Consider the following 19,992-nt stretch of genomic DNA (forward strand, 5'->3'; position numbering starts at 1 on the left):
TTCAGCTTTTTCCATTGTAGTCTATCTTTGTAATTTTTTAAGGAAAGAAAACAGACTAGCTCTGAGTGTTAGGGTTTCTCTTTTGTTTGCTGCTGTTTCTATAAAGTCTGTATTTAATTACCCTCTACCCAAGAGTTGGCTAGGGAATTCTGGGATATTACAACCTGACTGGCAAGCATGTGGGACTAAGAAGCTTTTTCTGAACAGAAGAGGCCACAAGGGTAATGGTCAGATGTCTATCTGACCTGTGTGTGGACAGTTGTGACTAAGGGGCACAAAGCCCTCGTATATCTTCACGGATCCACATAGATTGGTGCAGGAGTAGTTAATATGCATAATGTAACTGCTAAATAATTAAAATCTTTATATCAAAACAAACATGGATCTTTCATGTAGCAGATAAAACAGACACTTGAAAGGAACTTTCTCCCTGCCCCCAGGCCTGGTCTCTCCAGAGGTATTGGGGCATCTTAGTGGGAAAGTTGGAGACATGTTGGCATGTGTGAGCCACAGTGTGGTGGTTTATTCCACAACCATCTCTGGGGATGCAACAGGGAAATTGTCCAATCAACAGGGGCAGCTCCCAAATCTACAACACGTATGTAGTCATACCAGTGAGTTTCCTTCTCCTGTCACTCCAGATACAACCACACATTCACTCTCAGTGATACAACCATACATTTTCAACTGACCTAAACATTGCTGACTATAAATCAACATCATCCAGCCGGGTGCTGGTGGCTCACACCTGTAATCTTAGCTACTCAGGATGTACAGATCAGGAGGATAGCGGCTCGAAGCCAACCTGGCCAACTAGTTCGGGAGACCTTATCTCAAAAAAAAACCCTTCACAAAAATAGGGCTGGTGGAGTGGCTCAAGGTGAAGGCCCTGGGTTCAAGCCCCAGTACTGCAAAAACAAAAACAAAAACAAAAACATCATCCAACAGTACAAGTCTATGATAAAACTCATTAGTTCAACACCCAACTTCTGCTAAACTTGATCCTCTTCTCACATTCTGTGCACCTTCATTTATCTCAACAGAAGCACAGCACATTCCCAACTGTTTCACTCCTTTGCCCTTAAGGTCTAGCCTTTAAATTCTTCTGTGGCTGACAAAGCCAGCACTCTTCTGAGGCCACTCCCTCTCCACCCAGGCTCAGCCCTCTTATTCTCTCATCTGGACCTTAGTATGGCCTCCAAGCCAATCCCCATTTTCCAGGCTTTTCCCACCTCCAGGTGCCTTTCACACTCCAGCTGCAAGAGTGATTTTCCTAAAACATGAGCCCAGGCATGTCCTTCCCAGTTTAAGGGCTTTAGCTATCTCCCATCTCTCCTCTCTGCCTTTCAAAACTCCAAATCCCAGCTTTATATAAAGTCCTGTGTAACAGCCACTCAAAGTCATCAAACTGCCATTTCATCTGGGCATCAGTGGCTCACGCCTGCCATCCCAGCTATTTGGGAGGTTGAGATTGGGAGGATGGTGGTTCAAGGTCAGCTTAGGCAAAAAGTTCACAAGACCTCCATCTCAATCAATAGTTGGGTGCAGTGGTGCATGCCTGTCATTCCAAGCTATGTAGGAGGCTAAGATCAGGAGGATTGTAGTTCCAGGCCAGTCTGGGGGGAAAAGTTTGTAAGATCCCCATCTCAACAGAAAAAAGGTTGGCCTGTCATCCCAGTGACAGTAGGAAGCATAAAACAGGAGGATCACAGTCCAGGTTGGCTTGGGCAAAAAATAAGCGCCTATCTTGAAAATAACCAGAGAAAAAAGGGCTGGAGGCATGGCTCAAGTGGTAGAGCCCCTGCTTAGCAAGTGTGAAGCCCTGAGTTCACACCCAAGTACCACCAAAACCACCAAAAAGTATGCACTGTTCCAGCCTATCCCTGTCCCCTTTCTACAAGTCTACTTCTATCTTGTGATTCTCTGGCCACACTCCCTTCCAGGACCACAACTTTGTACACAGCATTCCTCTCCCTAGAATGATTCTTATACTTTCTCTATCTGATGAAATCCCCCATCCTCTGTAACCCAGCTTAAAGGTCACAATTTATGAACCATTCTGTAGACCTCATGGCTGCACTGGCCTTGGCCCTCCTGGCTCCCACAGCACCCCTTTTACCTGCCTGTGTACTGACAGCATCATGGTTGTTTATTGTGAGCTCTTCACAAAAAAAGATCCCACTATCACAGTGCATTGTTGCAGAATCACTGTTTAGCCCACAATACCCCTTTGAATGAGTGCATGCGTGAATGAAAGGTGGCCTTTCCACCCACTCCAGTTTAATTCCATGTTCATGACCCACAAAGGATCCTGTTGACCCTACTTGTAAAGAGACAGGAGTGAAGGACCATTAACCATTTCTCCTCCATGGAAAAGTACCTCCCAATCTCTACCCACTACCACCCCCAGACTTTGCTCAGGGGAATTACCATGACCACAACCTTTCATGGATACCCTTGGCTCTGCCTTGCTGGGTTTCTTACATCAGTCCAAATGGTGACACTAGCAGTGGGATGAGCATAGAAAATAGATATATTTCTGGGCAAGAATTCAAGATAAGAAAATTGGATGTCTCCAACTTCCCTAAAATCAAGTTTTTATAATTTTGAAGTGCTGTGAATGAATTCCCAGGACATGAAGTATTAAAGAACTGGAATTCCAAGTGAATGTATTAGCATTGTGTGTACTAGTACACATTACGTCTCTAATACTTATGTCGACACAATCCAGTGCTGTCTTGAATTGGAATAGAAATGTTTCTGGTGTGTGTCATTTCTTCCTATCCAAATTGGATTGTGAGCATAAACTATATTTTTCCCCATGCTGAGTGAACTTTCTGAATTTAATGTTGTCCTTTTCAAATACAAGAACTCCAATAAATACTTAATGGCCAAGGACTGTCTATATACATGTATGTCTATATACACCAGTCAGTTTTTTCTCCCATATTTTGCCTGCAGCTTTCATTTAAAAAATGGAAAGAGATGGAACCAATCAGGTTTTACAAACAAAACAGGAATATAGACTTGTTCATAGACCTAAATGGGTTTTGCTTGTGGTCCTGCCAGAGGCAGGGGAACAGATTAGCTAACTCCTCCAGGGGTCTTACAGCACTGAGATTCCACTCTACATTTTCTTCCTGTGAGAATCTGCGTAGTCAACTGTATAACTGAATGTAGAAGCTTCACTGTGGATTGGACCTGGCATCAAGAAACCACACTGGTGAATCTTAAGTATGTTAATATGGATAATTTAAACCTTATAAATAGCTTTCCGTAATGTGTTTCTAGCCTTAGGGGGTCTTTTGGTTGGAGTGCAGTACAATCAGGCTTGAGTGTGCAACTTAAAAAGGAAAACAGAATATGAGAAGTATAAAATTTTATGTAGCTTTTTCTTTCATGAGTTCATATTTATTGAGAGAACTGGTGGTAAGTCAAGGAAAAATGGAGTTGTAAAGGAGATAGCCCATGATTGTGTAAGCTCTACGTGGGTTCTTGTTTATTAAATTGGTATGGTTTCAAAAACAAAAATTCCAAGTTCTCTCATCTGAGATGGGGAGACTACCTATGCCATGTTGGTTCGCACTGAATCTTCAGTAATCACTAGGTAAAATTTAATTAATGACAAGTGCAGTATGAATAAGGAGGAAAAAATATGTTGCATACTGCCCTATTCAAAAGTTAGAAACAAACAAAAACATAGATTGGGTTCCAAGATTTAGTTTAATAATTATTTCCACTTATTATCTTTATTATCTTTATTATCTTCTAAAACAAGTGTTCAAATTATTTTTTGACAAATACAGACTATACACAGACTATACAGACTTACACTTAGAATTTTCTTTAAAGGTCTAGAACTTGCTAGAGCTTTCATGCCTGGGAGTCCTTCTACAGGATGTGTATAGTAGTCATCAGCCTTAGAGAGCCCTCTTGCACTAATTTAGGAGGGCATCTGTCTTAGGACTACCTAGTTACCAAAAAATATTAAGCAACTTACTATATTTTATTTTGTAGTTTAATTTATGCTTATCAGAGAAATCAAACAACATAATAATTCAATACAATTCCGTTTGAGATATGACTAGGGAGGCAATATAGCAATACTAAAATCACAAGTTCTAGATTCAGACTATGTTAACTTTAATCAGACCTCTACCATTTATAGAGAGTATGGCCTCTAAGCCTCAGCCTCCTTGCCTTTAAATGGGATTATTATTTTATCAATGCCCTAGGGTGTTTGAGAGAAATAAATGGGGAAACGTAATAAAGCACTTAACCCTGGTAAACTATCACTACACATTTGCTATTATTATTTTAAGCATGTGAGGTTAGTGGTTCTGGGACCCTCACTCCCAAACAAGTATAAGTGCCTAGTGAGTTTACAAGTTATTAAATAAGCCTCAATACAGAGCTGCATGAAAAAATGCCACTGCATCTAAAATCAACTCAAATATCTTGGTAGTAAGTTATTTCTAAATTCCATGCTTTTAAATAAACCACATATCTATACCATATACATTATGTGTATGTATTTTTTGCAGGAAAACCATGTATAGACTATAATTTTATTTGTACACATACTCACTATGGAGGGACCTCAAGGCTCCCTGAGAAGGATTCTACTCCCTCCCTGTGTTGGATGTGGGTTCATGACTCTGACATGACCCTATGGTGAACAGCCACTAGACTAAGAGGCAGGGAACTAGAGGCTGCTGTTAACTACTTGTAAGACCTGGATAGTCATTTCTCTTCCCTGGGCCTTGAGTCCCTCATTTTTAAAATGAAAGGACTCACCTAAATGGCTCTCTTGTCTGTCATCTCTCAAATTTTACGGTCCTTCCTACTAACTAACAACCAAGTACTAACGGGATGAGTTGTTCTAAATAACTGAAGGTTCTATTTGCTTCATAGATAGTGTAAATAGCATAGATGAATTATAAACACTTGAGAAAGAGCTGTTCATTGACAGGGCTGGGTCTCACACTCAGAACTACACCTTGCAAAATAGAGTCTTGATTCCATAACACAGATGACTCTGCAGGATCTGGTAGGACCACAGGTTCATCAGCAGAGACACAAACAGTAACATTGTACTGTCAAGCAATGGGATTTTTTTTCTACATCTAAAATGAGAATATTATATCTGATCTATCTCTCAGGGTTGATGTGAGGATCAAAAGAGATAACAGATAACAAACACATTAAAAGATTTTAAAATTCCCCAAACAAAGACCACAGAGTGTTATTCTGCTCTGTCAAAGAAATGGGATGATCAGTTAATTCAAGTGGGACACAATATGCCAATTCTATAAGGCGAAGAGACCTGCTTAAGGGGTTGGCATGTTGGAATTTTCCATCCAGATGTTCACTGCCCTGTCAGTTCAGATTAAGTCAACTTGAAGGCATCCCATGCGTAATATAAACCCTCTGTGTCATTTAGATACTTAGGTTTCAATGGCACACCAAATCTTTTTCCACTGCAAGGCAAAATAATAATAATAATAATAACAGAGAAAGAGAGAGAGATCCATCATTTAAACCCACACACTTGACATTCAGAACAAATGGAAAGGATTTTTGATCAGTTACCACTTATGAACAATTACATTGTGTGTGTGTGTGTGTGTGTGTGTGTGTGTGTGTGTGTGTATTTGTAAACTTCTGGAAGCTACTGTAATAGAGGATCTCATTCATTTCACTACAAAGCTTATAACCACAGCTACTTCACTATCTTGATTTTCAGCTGGAGATAAAACAGTGCTTTCAGAGTACTGTACCTCTTTGACAAAACAAATGCAAAAAGAAAACATATAGGAAGATTCTTCTCTAATCCAGGAGGACAAAACAAATTTATAAAACCAGTGAAACAGTTGCAGCAATTAGAAAGGTTGAAAGCATTTGGCTAGTGGTGGTCTGGAATCTACAAGGTATCTTCTTAAAAGCATAGGTTTCTTTTCCCTTCTTTAGTTCATATCCATTTTTTGTGATCATTGTTAAATATTTAACTGGATTGACTCAATTGACTGGCTGTACTTTGACAGCTCAAAATCCTTCTAAGTACCAAGTTATTCAATTAACTCATTTTCAATTAGCACAGTCGCTGCTAACCTGGGGTAAATGAAGTCTCCCCAGATTCAAGGAGAGAGAAGAAAGGAGGCCAATGGAACGAGATTTCTGTTGCGTATCTCATTCTGTGGGAAGTTTCCAGTTCAGGTCAGACCCAAAAGATAATGTACCTTTTGTGTTTAAGTGTTAACTGGGAACCAGGTGCTAAGAGAGTGCTGAATCAGCCCAGCAGAGGGGGAGGAAGGAAGGAGAAAGTTTGGTTTAGAGGCTGAAGCCAACAAAGCAAACAGAGCCTGGCGAGAGTTATATATTGCTCAAGGCAGGCACAGGTGGATGGAACTGCAGGCCAGGTCAGAAAAAGAGAAAGATTTATGTTCTGTGCAAACAAAAGGGCAGAAGAAAAATCACCAATCCGGTTGGGCAGCACTGGAGTGAAAGAAACAGCTGTTCATATAGTGAAGGAATGGTCAGGTAAGACAGGCTGGAAATAGTAATCAGAAAGCCATCTGCTGACCTGAGATGGCACACCCTCAAGGCATGGAACAAATTCTGGACTCCAGGAGGCCAAGGCAAAGGGACCATTGTCGGCCAGGCAAGTACATAGTGCCAGGACAAGGCATTAAAGTTACATGAGTCTCATGCAAGAAGTTGCCCAGCGCGTTTCCTTCCGAATGTCAAGTCAAGTGGAAACACAGTGTTTTCTTCTTTGAGGACTTGGCAAACCCACTCCACTCGGCCTCTCTGTGAATCAAGAATGCAGAGAGATTGTTCATCAAATATCAGTGCTCATTCTTCATCACCTTATCGGGATGCTGCTGCTCCACCCCTCCTGGCAGTGGGTTGGAGTAGCCACCAGGCTTGCACTTGGGACAGATGCTAGTTTAGGGATATTGCTATAGAACCCTAAGAACTTGCAGCCCAAGTAAGTGAAGAGTGAGTCAGGGGGTGGCCACTGTCCATGGAAGGCAGCCCACTAGCAATAGCATGGGCAAGCCAGAAGGGGCACAGAGAGGAAGGAGAAGAAAGTGCAGGAACTGGCAATGACCTTGTATGAATGGACAGCATACCCACTGAAATAAAAACCCGAGTGAGTGCAGCTTTGCTCTAAGGGAGCCAACAGCAGCTGGGTCCTACCAATACTAATGAGTGTCATTATAGTGCTTGTGCAAATGAGCCAGATTTCAGGCAAAAGGTGTCATAACACAAAATACAAAATGTAAGACCAAATGTCACTAAGGAACTAATGGATAATTGGTGGGATAGAAAAGGCAGTCAGAAAAAAAAGCATTGACTGTACAAAGTACTGAGATTAATAAGAGTAGGTATTGTGACATTATTAGTGAGTGACCAAAATACAAAGCTGAAGTCATATCCCTTGGCCTCCTTCCTTTTTCTTTCTCTTACCCACATATTACTATATCTCTGTCTTCAAGGTGTTAAAGTGACACACACACACACACACACACACACACAGAGAGAGAGAGATGGGAAGAGTGAAAGTATCAATTCTTATTGCATTCTTTTCATCTGTGAGGTACTTTTCTAATCTTTCATAGGTTTTAACTCATTCAATCCTTACCATGCCTATGAGGTAAAGACTATATCTGCCCTATTTAAAACAATGCTTGTGATTCTGTTTCTGTTCTGTCCCCTTCTTACAAAGAAAGAAACACACACAGAGCATGCAGAATAGCACCATTAATTGAAACTGGTGTTCTAGGTCCTAAGCATCTTCACATCCATTATCCTCATTTGAGATCCTGAAATCTCAGACCAGAAACTTTGGTGGGAAGAGGCTAACTCTCCACACTGAGGACCTGACCACCAGCACTGTGCTTTTCCTCTGTACTCCAGCCCTTGTGTCAATGACTGAGCTGCCATTCCCTCAGCACTGTCCATGCAAAGCTAGCTGCTGCTTCTTTATGGCCCAGCAGGAGATTCAAGCAACTAGCTAGATACATGTCAAACGTGTTTCTTCTGCCACGGCTAGATTACATTCCCCAGTCTCCCTCACAACTGTGACTGTGTTCTAGCCACCAGAATGTGAGAGGAAGTGACATATACAGCTGCAGACCAGCTTATAAAACTCTGCCCATGGAGTCATTCCTCTAGTTTGATGCATATAAGCACAGAGACCTGAGAAACCATGGGTGAAAGACAGTGAAGCCATGTGACAGAAAGGTCCTGATCCCTGCTTACAAGAGGACCACTCATTAATCAGGAATTTCCACCTGGATCTTTACGTAAGCAGGAAACAAACTTCCAACATGAAGCCTGAGTCATAGTCATGAGGACTTGTTTACTATCATAGCCGTCAGCACCCCTCTACTGTGAATCTTCACAGATCTAGTTGTATACTTGGTTCTGTTCGTATGAAATACTTCTTGACCTTAAAGAATCCACAAAAAAGATGAGACACAAAGTACATAAATAGTATATAAAAATTTTGCAATGAAATAAAGTCCAGTAGTCTATGCAACACAACTGAAAACATGTAGCCAGGAAAAGCCATCACAACCATGGTAACATTGGAAGAAGATACCCCAAGCTCTGCCTTGAGCACATCTTTGCTCCTAAGAAGACCAAGGGCAACCCAGTTTCCAGGTTGAAATGAGTCCTTCAGGGTTGTCTGATGTCACATGCCCAGTGAATCCCCCCACTATCAAAGTTGAATGGGAGAACCTGAAGGAATTAGCCTGTTGGAACAGCATGAAAAGAAGGAAGATAGACAGGACCAGAGACAGAAGCTGTGGCATAACCCCAAAGTGCCAATCCTGCTCTGAGGGGCACGTTGGTTATCTTCTTGGTAATAAGCAGCAAATAGACACTGGCTGATTAAAGCAGAAAGGGACCCATTAAAGGACAATGGGAAGGCATAGAAACCATCTGTCTTAGCTCTAGTTGCTATAACAAAATAACTTACTGGGTGGCTTCAACAGCATTTATTACTCACAGCTCTAGAGTATGAGAAATCCAAGATCAAGTTGTCAGAAGATTTGGTTCCTGGTAAAAGCCCATTTCCTGACTTAGAGACACAGCATTCTCGCAGTGTTCTCAGAAGGCAGAGAGGAGAGAGAGAAAGGAGAAGAGGGAGCGAGGAAAGGAAAGCACATGTTCTGACCTCTCTTCATATAAGGGCACTAACCCCAGCGTGGGGACTCTTACCTCATGACCTTGACTAAACCTAAATACTTTCCCAAGGCCCCACCTCCAAATATCATCACATTGGAGGTTAGGGCTTCAACATATGGATTTTGCAGGCACACCACATTCAGTCTATAGCATCCTTGAGGAAAAAGCTAGGTTTGGGGACTCTGTTGCAAGAAACATACCCCAAATCATGCAGTAGAGCTGTTCATCCAGGGCCCCACCTCCTGCGCTGTCAACTGCTCTATGCAGGGGCCACCTCCAACAGCAGCACTGTACCAGACACTGACCACCTTGATTATCTTCTGATGCACTTGCCACCTCCCACCTTGTGCTTCCCATCATTTTGAATGACAGCTGATCCCCCTGCGATGATAAGAGGTTCACCTCCTTATCCCTCTCTGGGCCTAGTCAGGAGTCTTAAGCATCATGGTCCAATAGGTCCATCAATATCTGATCAATGAAAAAGAATTTCCATAGAAAACAACAATACTAAAGCAAAAACGCCAATAATAAATCATAGACTATTTACCAAACACTAGTAAATTTTTATGACTTTATGTATACTCTATCATTGAATCTTTACAACAATAACCTTATTTTTATAATAAACATTATCTTTCCAATATTACCTTATGAGAAAGGCATTATCTATGTCTCCATTTCATGGAAGCGGAAACTTGGATTTAAGAGAGGTAAATAAGTTGTCTAATATCACTCACCAAGTAAGTTGTAGGAACAAGAACCAAGCTGTCCACTCTGTCTCCAAAGCTCATTCCCACTACACGTTTAGATTATCTAAACCAGTCACATACCTGTCCCCCACATGCTAATGTTAAATGCCACCAAGATAAGAAAAACATTTTCATAACCACTTCTTTCCCTCCCCCCTTCAAAAAAAAAAGATAATAATGGAAAGACACATGACACATCCACCACAGATTACTGTGTCAGTCCATTCAGCTAATCTCAAAAAAAGATGATGCTAATTATTAGAGATAATGAAAACTTGCTCTTCAACCACAACCCAAGGGGAATGGTCCAATTGATTAACAGGGATTTCAACCGGTGCATTCAATTGCTCTTGCTCATTTTGTAATGGATGGGAAAAATTGGTTTGTAGCTACAGAATTTTGAGAGTTAAGTGTCTCAGACACAGAAGGGAGGCACCTCATTAAGTCCTAGGCCTGGGTAGGCAGGCTCTCAAAACCAGAGGCAAAGCCAACGGCAGGTAAACTCACTACAGGCATTATTTAATGAAAGTTTATGCTTTAGAAGAGGATTTCTCCTGAATCCTCAATTTTTTCTCTTGATTTTAACCATGCATTACACTTTTTTAAAACCCAGCATTTAAACAGTTAAAAATAAATCTAGGATTTGCAGAACAGTAAGAATTTAATCATGGCAACAAACTAAACCCCAGAGACAATTTTAGTCTCAAAGTTAAAATATGGTGTATCTGACTCTGAGTAAATTGACTTTTCACAGAATCCTCTAGCATAATGTATAATAGTCATGCACTCCCAGCAAAACTCTTGGGTATTGGTCCAGGGCCCACAACCAGCAGGAAGATCATAGTGTATGTTGAATAAAATTACCCATCCTAAAGGTCCTCAGCTATCTTGAATATTTTATTAAAAAGCTTTTTGTGGTGGAGACCAACTGGGACCTCTTTCTCCTAGGAGCGAGCTGTCAATGGTCATAGAATTGAAAACCAGACAGAGTCAAGCTTAATTAGATCTCCCCCTACATCCAGCCCCACATTTCTAGTGTATTCTTTCCTGACCATGAGCCTTGATAAATAGGAATATGGTGAAATTCATTTGTCCGAACCTTTTAAAAACATAAGCACAATTTTGGACAAGTAGAAAAGAAAGTAAAAAAGCAGCCACAGATTTCAGAACTCTATACAAAACAGTAGCTGAATGGTAGTAATAATATAATCACTATAATGGAATCAGAAAACACACAGAGGGACATTTGGCAGAGTGCAGGCTGTCATGCTGATTCTGAGCCTTGGCTCTGGGGCCAGCACTTTGCTAGGCAACACAGGAAAAGTGACCCCACATTCCTGGATTATATGGAGAAACCTCAAGGTTAAGTAGCCTTTCCCCAAATATCTGCATGTCCACTTGTTCTCATTGAAGTACATGTCTCAACTCTGAGCTAAAGCAAAATACATGTTTGGTGATGAAATGGTAACCATAGCCCACTGGCCATGAGTTTATAGCTTGTTACTGTAGTAAGGGAATAAAACCAAGGACACTTGGCAGGCAGCAACATTGAGAAATCATTCATTCTTTGCATCAAGCCCAATTCCTTGGGGTGGCTATTTTCCATTTTATGGCTTTAAATTCTCTACATCCTTAGGTATGATCATTTCTCTTCTAAAATACAACAGAGCGCAAGAGTTCATTTTTCACTTGCCTCCCATTTTAAGATGACTTCCTATTAATAGCATTACTTGTGTTATAGCCTCTTTGGGGGAAGCCTCTTTAGTTAGTCCACCCTTTGCAATAATTTTTAGTGTTCTATCTCACAAGTAATTTAGTATGAGCCTGGTTTCTTTTGAAAATGGTTAGCATATCCAATTTCCCTTAGTTTCACAATACACAACACATCTGTTATTTCAATGATAACAGATGTTATACTGAAATTGTAATAACTTGTGAGTTAACTGTATTCAAAACTTTATAGTTACACACGTTCCAATAACTTAATCCTCTACCATTATCTCTTCAAATTGATTTAGCCCTGCAGAAGTTGGAGAAAATCAAATATTCATTGTGTTTGCTTTGTGCATATATATAAAAATCACATAATGATTTATCTCTCCTGGTATTAATCTTGTCTTCCTTGGAAAGATGGGGTAAAAATCATAACAACATCAACAATCCCTCCTCTCTTTACTCATGAAGATAAATTTCATAGCCAATTCAGGATTATTATGCATGCATCTGTGTGCAAGCATTTTTTTATGGATTTGTTGGAACCCTATAAATCCTATCTGCATTTCTAACCATTTACTGTTTAAATAAATGACCTCTCCTCTTATCTCAGGGGCACAAGCCTACCCCTTTTTGGTCATTTTATCTTTTATTAGAGAAACATCCCTCTTCTCCCAAAGCAAACCACCTTTTTTTTCTCCAAAGCTTCTCTTTTGTCTTTTTTTTAAAACAAATCCATAAACTATAAGCCCTGTCCTGAAATGCATAGGTAACAAACCAAATACTTTACAGAAAACAGTGGGCCAGTATAGTTGGGGGTCTGAGGCACATGTTAAATGCTAGTACTTTCCATATTCTTGATACAGAGTAGAAGAATTATACACCAACAGTGAATAAATATATTCCACAATCCTCTGTGCTTCTGACCACATGAAAAGGGTTCAGGAAATGGAGAGACAGGCAGGACTGGAGCCAGGAAGACAGAGAAGCACAGTACTGAAGACACATGGAATCTGGGCCTGAGGAAATGCAGTGAGAGGGCACCCCAATACAGCCATGGCTCAAAGGGGCCTGGGAAGCCAGCACATAAGGGACAGCAGTGGTATACAGGATGATCTCCACAAGTACAGGCTCATGTTCCTTTCAATTTCCAACATTTTCCCTATGTACTGCTGGATAAAATACACAGAAACACCAGCTTTCCACATGCATGTGTCACCACACACACAGCCATTTACTGTTTAAATAAATGACCTCTCCTCTTATCTCAGGGGCACAGCAGGCTGTAAAGTAAGGCTGCCTAGGCTAGAATCCCAGTTCAGCAGCTTCTAGCTGGACAAGTCTCATTTCTCTGGGCCTCAATTCCCTTCATCCATAACATAGATGAGGGTACAGGAAATAGAACATGTGAGGTTCTTTGAATAGTACAGAGCATTCTGTACTTATTATTATTACTATTATTTTGAGGCAATGCCATTCATTAGTGCTGGTTTTAAAGAGTTAGAATCCTGGCAGCCCCATGATGGAAGATGCTGTATCTAGCCCAACAATCTCCTCCCATCTATAACCTCAAGTTGTCCCTTAGCCTTCACCCTTGCTTGAATCTCCTGCCATCTCAGTGATGTGTTACATGACAAATTCTGTCTTGGAGATTTAGTCACTTTTGCCATCTTTTGAATGTTGAGCATTTCTTCAGAAAATATCGTCATTTTCTATAAATGCAATACTAGACCCAATAAGTACATAGTGAATGCCTGGTGAGTTCAAGTTGACCATTCTGTGTGTTCACTAGGGGGCTCTTCCCAGTTGCTACCATTCACTATTAATGACTGGTCAGTAAACATTTTCCTCTCTTGTTGTAAAGTCCCCTCACTTGTTATAAAAATCTTCATAGACTGTCATAGATTTCATGCAATTCCTAAGGACAATAAAAAACTGGATGAGCTCTGTATGCAACATGAGAAAATATTAGGTCTTTAAAGAAAATGGAAACAAGATAAAACAATAACGAGTTATATATTTGTAAGGAAACCCTGCTGGCACCAGAAAACTCCAAAAGTATTAAATTTAATTCTAAGTTCGTTGGTGTTCAGGAGTCTAACTTTCTTGACTATATGTGGGAAACACATCTGGGGAGCAGGTACCTTCTCTGAACACACTCACTATATTTTGCTAGATTGTTATGATACTGTGAGGAAACGACTCATTACTATTGAAAAAAATAACAGAGCTAAATCAGAATGTAGGAAAAACAGCAAGGGACTGGGGAAATGGAACAGGGTCCATCAGGGAAAGTGTCATTGTCATAACATAAAGTAAAAGGGAAGACAAAATGACGGATCCATGTGGTAGCTAGTGTGATTGACATTTGGAGAGTTGGAAGGCAAGGCCAGGCCATAGAAGGGACTGGAAACCTGATGGTGAAGGCCACATTGACCTTGTGAAGGACTGGGGAATAAGAGGCAGACTACTCTCCTGTCCTTGTAATTCCTAGAAGACTCTATCATCTGGATACCAATTTTCTAAGTTCATCAGGAAGACAAGGACTCTTTGGGCCACTTTAGCACTAAGAAAAGTCCAGAAAATTGCCCTGTACTATCTCACAGTGATCCAGAGTAAGTTCTGGGGGCAACTATCCATTTGTGTGAAGTTCTAAGGTGAGAGTTTAGAAGACTTTGACCTGGAAAGATTATCCTTTTCTGGTGTGTTGGTCCACACTTATTACTTGATAAATTTCTCCTGCAACAAAGCCTTGTTTTGATTCTCTCACTTAGTTAACTCTTCATTCCAATCTGTGGGTCTTCACAGACCCATCACCAAGTTGAAGTATTTTGTTCATCTGTGGCAGAGGCCAGGCATAGCCTCACCTCAGAGGTTCCTGTTTGCTGAGGAACACTGAGTGCTCTTCCTCCCGGAGGGGAGCAATGCACAGAAACCACAGCTCTGCTCTTCCTTCTCATGAGCTGAGTGCTCCCTCCCACTGCACAGCATGCTAAGGCTTAAGGCTTACTCCACTGCAGAAGGAAGAACTTAGGGTTCACATTCTACCCAGCAAGGAGAGTTCTAGACACGCATCGGGACAGAGCAGCCATCTCCAGTTTATACAGGTTTCAGGGTTTGCTCCATTATGTAGCTCTCTCTGACCGCTAAATTCTCTCTGTCTTAAAGAAAGCAAACATCCCCTGGCTCTGTACTCAGACAGTCCTGGATTTAGGCTTTTGTCACCTTAGGCTGGGAGTTCTATCTTCCAAGGACCTTTGCTGGAGGACATCCCAGACACGGAGAGTGAATTTTGAGCTCTACTCTTCCCTTCTTCTGACTTCTGGCTCTCACACACATGCACTGTTTGCTTGGCTTACACTTCCAGACCTGGACCCTAGTCTAAGCCGAGGTGTCTCTCTACTGTCACCCAAAGTCTGGCTTGTTGCTGCAGCAGCATCCTCAGAACCCACACTCATGGATTACTGATTCTGTCTGGCAGAGAAGCACGTAATGCACATGCAACCCTTCACAGACGACCCAAAACATGCCAGGCACTTTCCCAAAGATGGAAAGGGCAACCATCACCTGTGAGGGGCTACAATGCAGCACAAGAGACAGGAGATGGATAGGAAATGATAACTCCATGGTGAAAATCCTGAGGCAGATGAGGGGTTAGGTGGGCAAGGGAGCAGGAAGAGAAAGGGAAGAGTTTGCTCCACAGAGTTAGCATGAACAAGGGCAGGGAAGGAAGAGAGCAATTAGTATTCTGTGGCCTGCACTGGAAGGGAGCTAGGCTGAAGGTCTACTCAGTAGGTAAGAAGTCATTTGCAGAGTCATGATGGCCTAAGCTGCAGAAGAAACAATGGAGGAGAGTGAATAGATGGGACTATTACTGACTTAGAGAAGTGGCAAGAGAAAAGGGTCATTCTCAGGTTCTTTTTTCTTTTCTTTTTCTTTCTTTGGTTTTCTAGGACAATCTCTTTATGTAGCCAGGCTAGTCTCAAACTCAAGATCTTCTTGCCTCTGCCTCCCAAGTGCTGGGATTACAGGCATGTACCACCATGCTCAGCTCATTCTCAGGTTTCTAATATGGGCAACAGAAAAGACTATGGTTCTTTAGCTGAGACAGGGACCTAAGAAGAGGAATAGATTTTAAACATGCATTCAAGGAGCCTATGGGAAACACAAATGGAAGTATCAGTTGGCTAGACATGGATTTATGACAGGGGCACTAAACTTCACACAGCTCAAGCTGTGCTACCTCCTGTGATAACACATTTCAAAATTTACCTCTCTCTGTGTGAAATGGGCTATGTCCTTCTTTCTCTCTTCAGGCAACATGATCTCATTCACACGAACAATCAATAGAAGAAAGAAGGTAATTCCTCTTCTTGCTCTTTTTCCTCTTTTTATTATAAAGGAAAGCCTTTTTCAAAGGCTGGTTCCCTACCCAAGATTGTCTAAAGTCTCACCAGCCAGAGCTCAGTGCCTGAGTGGCTTTTTTTCTGAAAAGTGGGATGGGAAAGCCATGATTGACTGTATCCAATCATAATCGAGACCCTGAGGCTGGGAAGGAATCTACCTTCTGAGCTGATGGCTACCATAAAATCCATGTTCGGGATGAGTTAGGCTACGCTATGATGTCTGAAAACAACAAAGCCTATTTATCCCTCTAGTTACCTGCCCAGTGCAAGACGGCAAGGGTCTCTGCTCATTGCTGCCCTTCTGGCAGAAGGCAGGCTGATGGAAGCTCCATTATGCCTGTGCTTCCTTGGTTACACTAGCAGGGATAGAAAACTCTTGAAGTCTCACATTGACAATCAAATGTTACAGGCTGGATCTAACAGCCACAAGCAACCTCTTCTACGTCAAGTACTCAGAAACTGCTTCTGCCAAAAAAAATATATATATATCACTGACTCCTTATTTGGGCCCACAAGTTAACTGAAAGCAAGAAACAATTCTTTGTGTCACCTCCATTTTACATCTGTCTCTTTTACTCCGAGTCTCTCTTTTTCCTGGGTTCCAGGAAGGACAGGACTGACTGTAACATCTTTATGACAAGGAACTGAAATTAGGAACAGCAACAGCAGAGCCTGCTGGGAGAGACCACTCCCCAAATGAGGACAACTACTTACACCTACACCTTGGAGCTGAAGTGATCTGTCATGGGAACCAGATTGCTCCCCTTTAGTGATAACAGTGATAACAACTCCTCTGGAATCCATCGAAGAATCAGAACTGAGGTAATGATCAACCAGGCCACACTTTGTCTGGGACTGCTTAATTATGCATACTTCTCTCCCCTTGCCCCAATTCTTTGTCTATTTAAACCTAAAACTCCTGTCTGTACCCTGAAAATGGGCTGAAATGCTTCCTTTGCCTCTTCCTGCTGTGTGCCTGTGCTGTGTAATAAATCTCCTTTCTCTGCCCTTTACCACTACCTATCTCTTTCTTTGGCGTATTAGGGTCAAGTGGCTGGACTTGATGTGTGGAACCCCTGGAGTTGGGCCTCTGACCTAGAACTCTGATTACAACTCTACCACAGGTGGCCAGGATTTGGAGTCTTCCAAATGAGGATAACCAGATAGTGGGCAGCAGCCTTAATGGCCACCAGACCTCCAAACTCTAGCAAATCCGGGGATTATCCTGGTGTGGGAAACTCCAGGATAACCCATTTCATTTAGGCTCATCCTTGATTGACAAATAATCCATCTTTGTAACGAATTGGAAACTCCCCCTGGAGCATCTGTCCCTTGTTCTACGCCCTTGTAGAGCAGTGCTGTTCGTCTTTCCCATGACAGACTTTTGACTATTTGAAGATAATTATCATGCCTTCCTAGGTCCTCACTTTAACAAATTGAATCAAAATTTCAATTAGTAGTTCAAAATCGCAAGCATCTGAAAATATAGTGACATTAAATTGCAAGTTTGGAAAAGTACAGCAATTTGAATTAGCTTCTGAGAAGGAGATCCAAGCTGACATGTTGGATCAGACAAAAAGATAATAGATAAAGAGGCAGGCTCCTATCTGAAGCTGGGACAGAGGACCAAATAATATAAGATGTCTTTTTCTCTCTTGACTCAAATTAAATGTGAAATTCTCATTCTTCAGTTGCCACTTTGCTTCCAGCCTGATAGAGTAAAGATGTTTCTGCAGTTACTGTCTTGACTGCTGGAGGTAGTACCAAGGAAAACACACAAAGAAAGCTCAACATTGCTCTGATTCTACTAATTAACTCATCTTATGTTTAGACAAGTGTTATTTGAGGCTGAATTACAGAATCTTAATTCAAACCGAGACTCTCAGAATCTACAACTAATGAATCTTTCTTTTTCAGAAGTGTTTCTTAATACAGCCACTTAACTAAAAAGGCAGAAGAGATGGCAAATACAACTTTCCTTCTTTCTTGGATGCGCTTATGAATTGTGGGTTAATTGCATAACAAAGCAGCCAGTTAACACCTGCCTGTAGATTTACACACTTCCAGCCATATATCATCTCCCACCTGATACAGACTTTGTTGAAACCAGAATGTTTTACCAGGACTGGAAGGTCAGTCCCATTTGTCAAAGCAGGAGCAGTCCCTTTGTCTTAGACAGTCTTATCTAGGTTGTGGAGTTGCTCAAGGACATCATCTGCCTTCCCATCAGTACAGCTTTGAGAAAGTTGAACCATGGGAACACCGGGTCTCCTTCCTCATTTATTTCTAGCATCTACTTTTGTCATTATTAGTAGGCCAGACACTACAGGCCAAAAAAGACAAAGACAGCATTGCTTGCAAAGACCTAGGAATGCAGGTATGTGAGACGTTTGCTAACTGTACCAGAATTAATTTCAGTGGGTTTTTAATTGTGCTTGTTTCGTGAGAGTAGGTCCCCAAGTCCAGGCCAGGTAAGGGAGTGGAGTGTCCTGTTATGGATAAAGGAGGAATACTGGTTAATGTCCAATAGATGACACAAATAGCAAATTCACTTGTTTGGCATTTATTGAGCACTTACTTACAATCTAGCAACCCTGATAGCACAAGGAGCCACAGTGAATGAGTGGAATTGTCCAGTTCCAAGTTTTCCTAGGGTTCACATTCTGGTGGGAAGCCAGGCATTTGCCCCATATTCATCATACCACCATAACTTTCAGGGAATGCTTGTTAAATGCCTGGCTCTGTTCTATATACTTTATATTTACAACAATCCTATGAAGCAATTACTATCCTTATCCCTGTTTTACAGATGGGAAAACTGTATTTCAAAGTGATGTAGAATCTGCCTTCGGTCCCATAGCCAGTAAGTGGCAGAGGTAAGAATAGAACTCAGGCAGGCTGAGTTCCAATGCCACACTCCCTCTCGCTGACACAAAAGTCTTTCAAAGACCTTCAATCAAACCCTCCCTAGGCAGAATAACAATTGTCCCTCTCTCTGCAGAACATCCCCAGTGCCTGTCCTACCAGTCCCACACTGCATTTAATTGCTACATTGCATCATTCTCAGATACATATGATTATCTTTTTTTAACATTTCTGAAATCAGGATGCATCCTAAAATTGATAGCCAAAGTTTAAGAGAAGTTGGAGTGAATTTGGTTCTTAGTGGTACATCACAAAATGATGCAATCTACAATCAAATAAGTCAGATCCGATAGAAGATGGGGCTTTGCTGCTAGTTCTGTTCACCCCACTGATAAAGCACGGGACCAGACCAGAGCAGGACTTGACTGTTGGATGAAAGAAGAGTTACTTTCATGTCACTGAGTGGAAAAATGAGATACCTGGAAAACTATAGATACAGAGTCACACTCTCGGGACTGGAGGGGGCCGAGGGAAGCATCATTTTATATTGAAAGAGAAAAAACCGAGTTCCAAGAACAGCAGCTTCTGCTCAAGGTCATGCTAAAGACTCTGTCCTTGACCGAGGCAGTTGGGAACCCAGGTCTCCTGACCTCCATCCAGCTCAGGCTCCAGCTGCCCTTTCTCCCCCCAGCTAGAATTCTCCTTAAAGAAAGCAAACCACAAGAAACGCAAAGCCAGAGGCAGCCAGTGAGAAACGCCCTGTTTATTATATTTCAGTTGTTTAAGTAGAATCCTTTGTTCCAATAAGAAAAAAAATTCTCTTGCCTTCAACAAAAGTGTCGTATCCACACATGCATTATTTCCTCAAAAAAAATTTTTTATTTCTCTTATTTACAGTGACTTAGGTTTACTCTGACCTTTCTGATACCTCTCAACCCACCCTCCTTGAGCCTGGAACTGATCCTTCCTGATCAACCAACAATAGCTCTTAATCCTCAGATTTGTAAATGGTTTCTCTTCCCCCAACATGGAACTCAGCAGTTTTAGAACCAAGTGGA

This window comes from Castor canadensis, chromosome 2 (genome assembly GCF_047511655.1).
Source record: "Castor canadensis chromosome 2, mCasCan1.hap1v2, whole genome shotgun sequence".
Classification (NCBI taxonomy): Eukaryota; Metazoa; Chordata; class Mammalia; order Rodentia; family Castoridae; genus Castor; species Castor canadensis.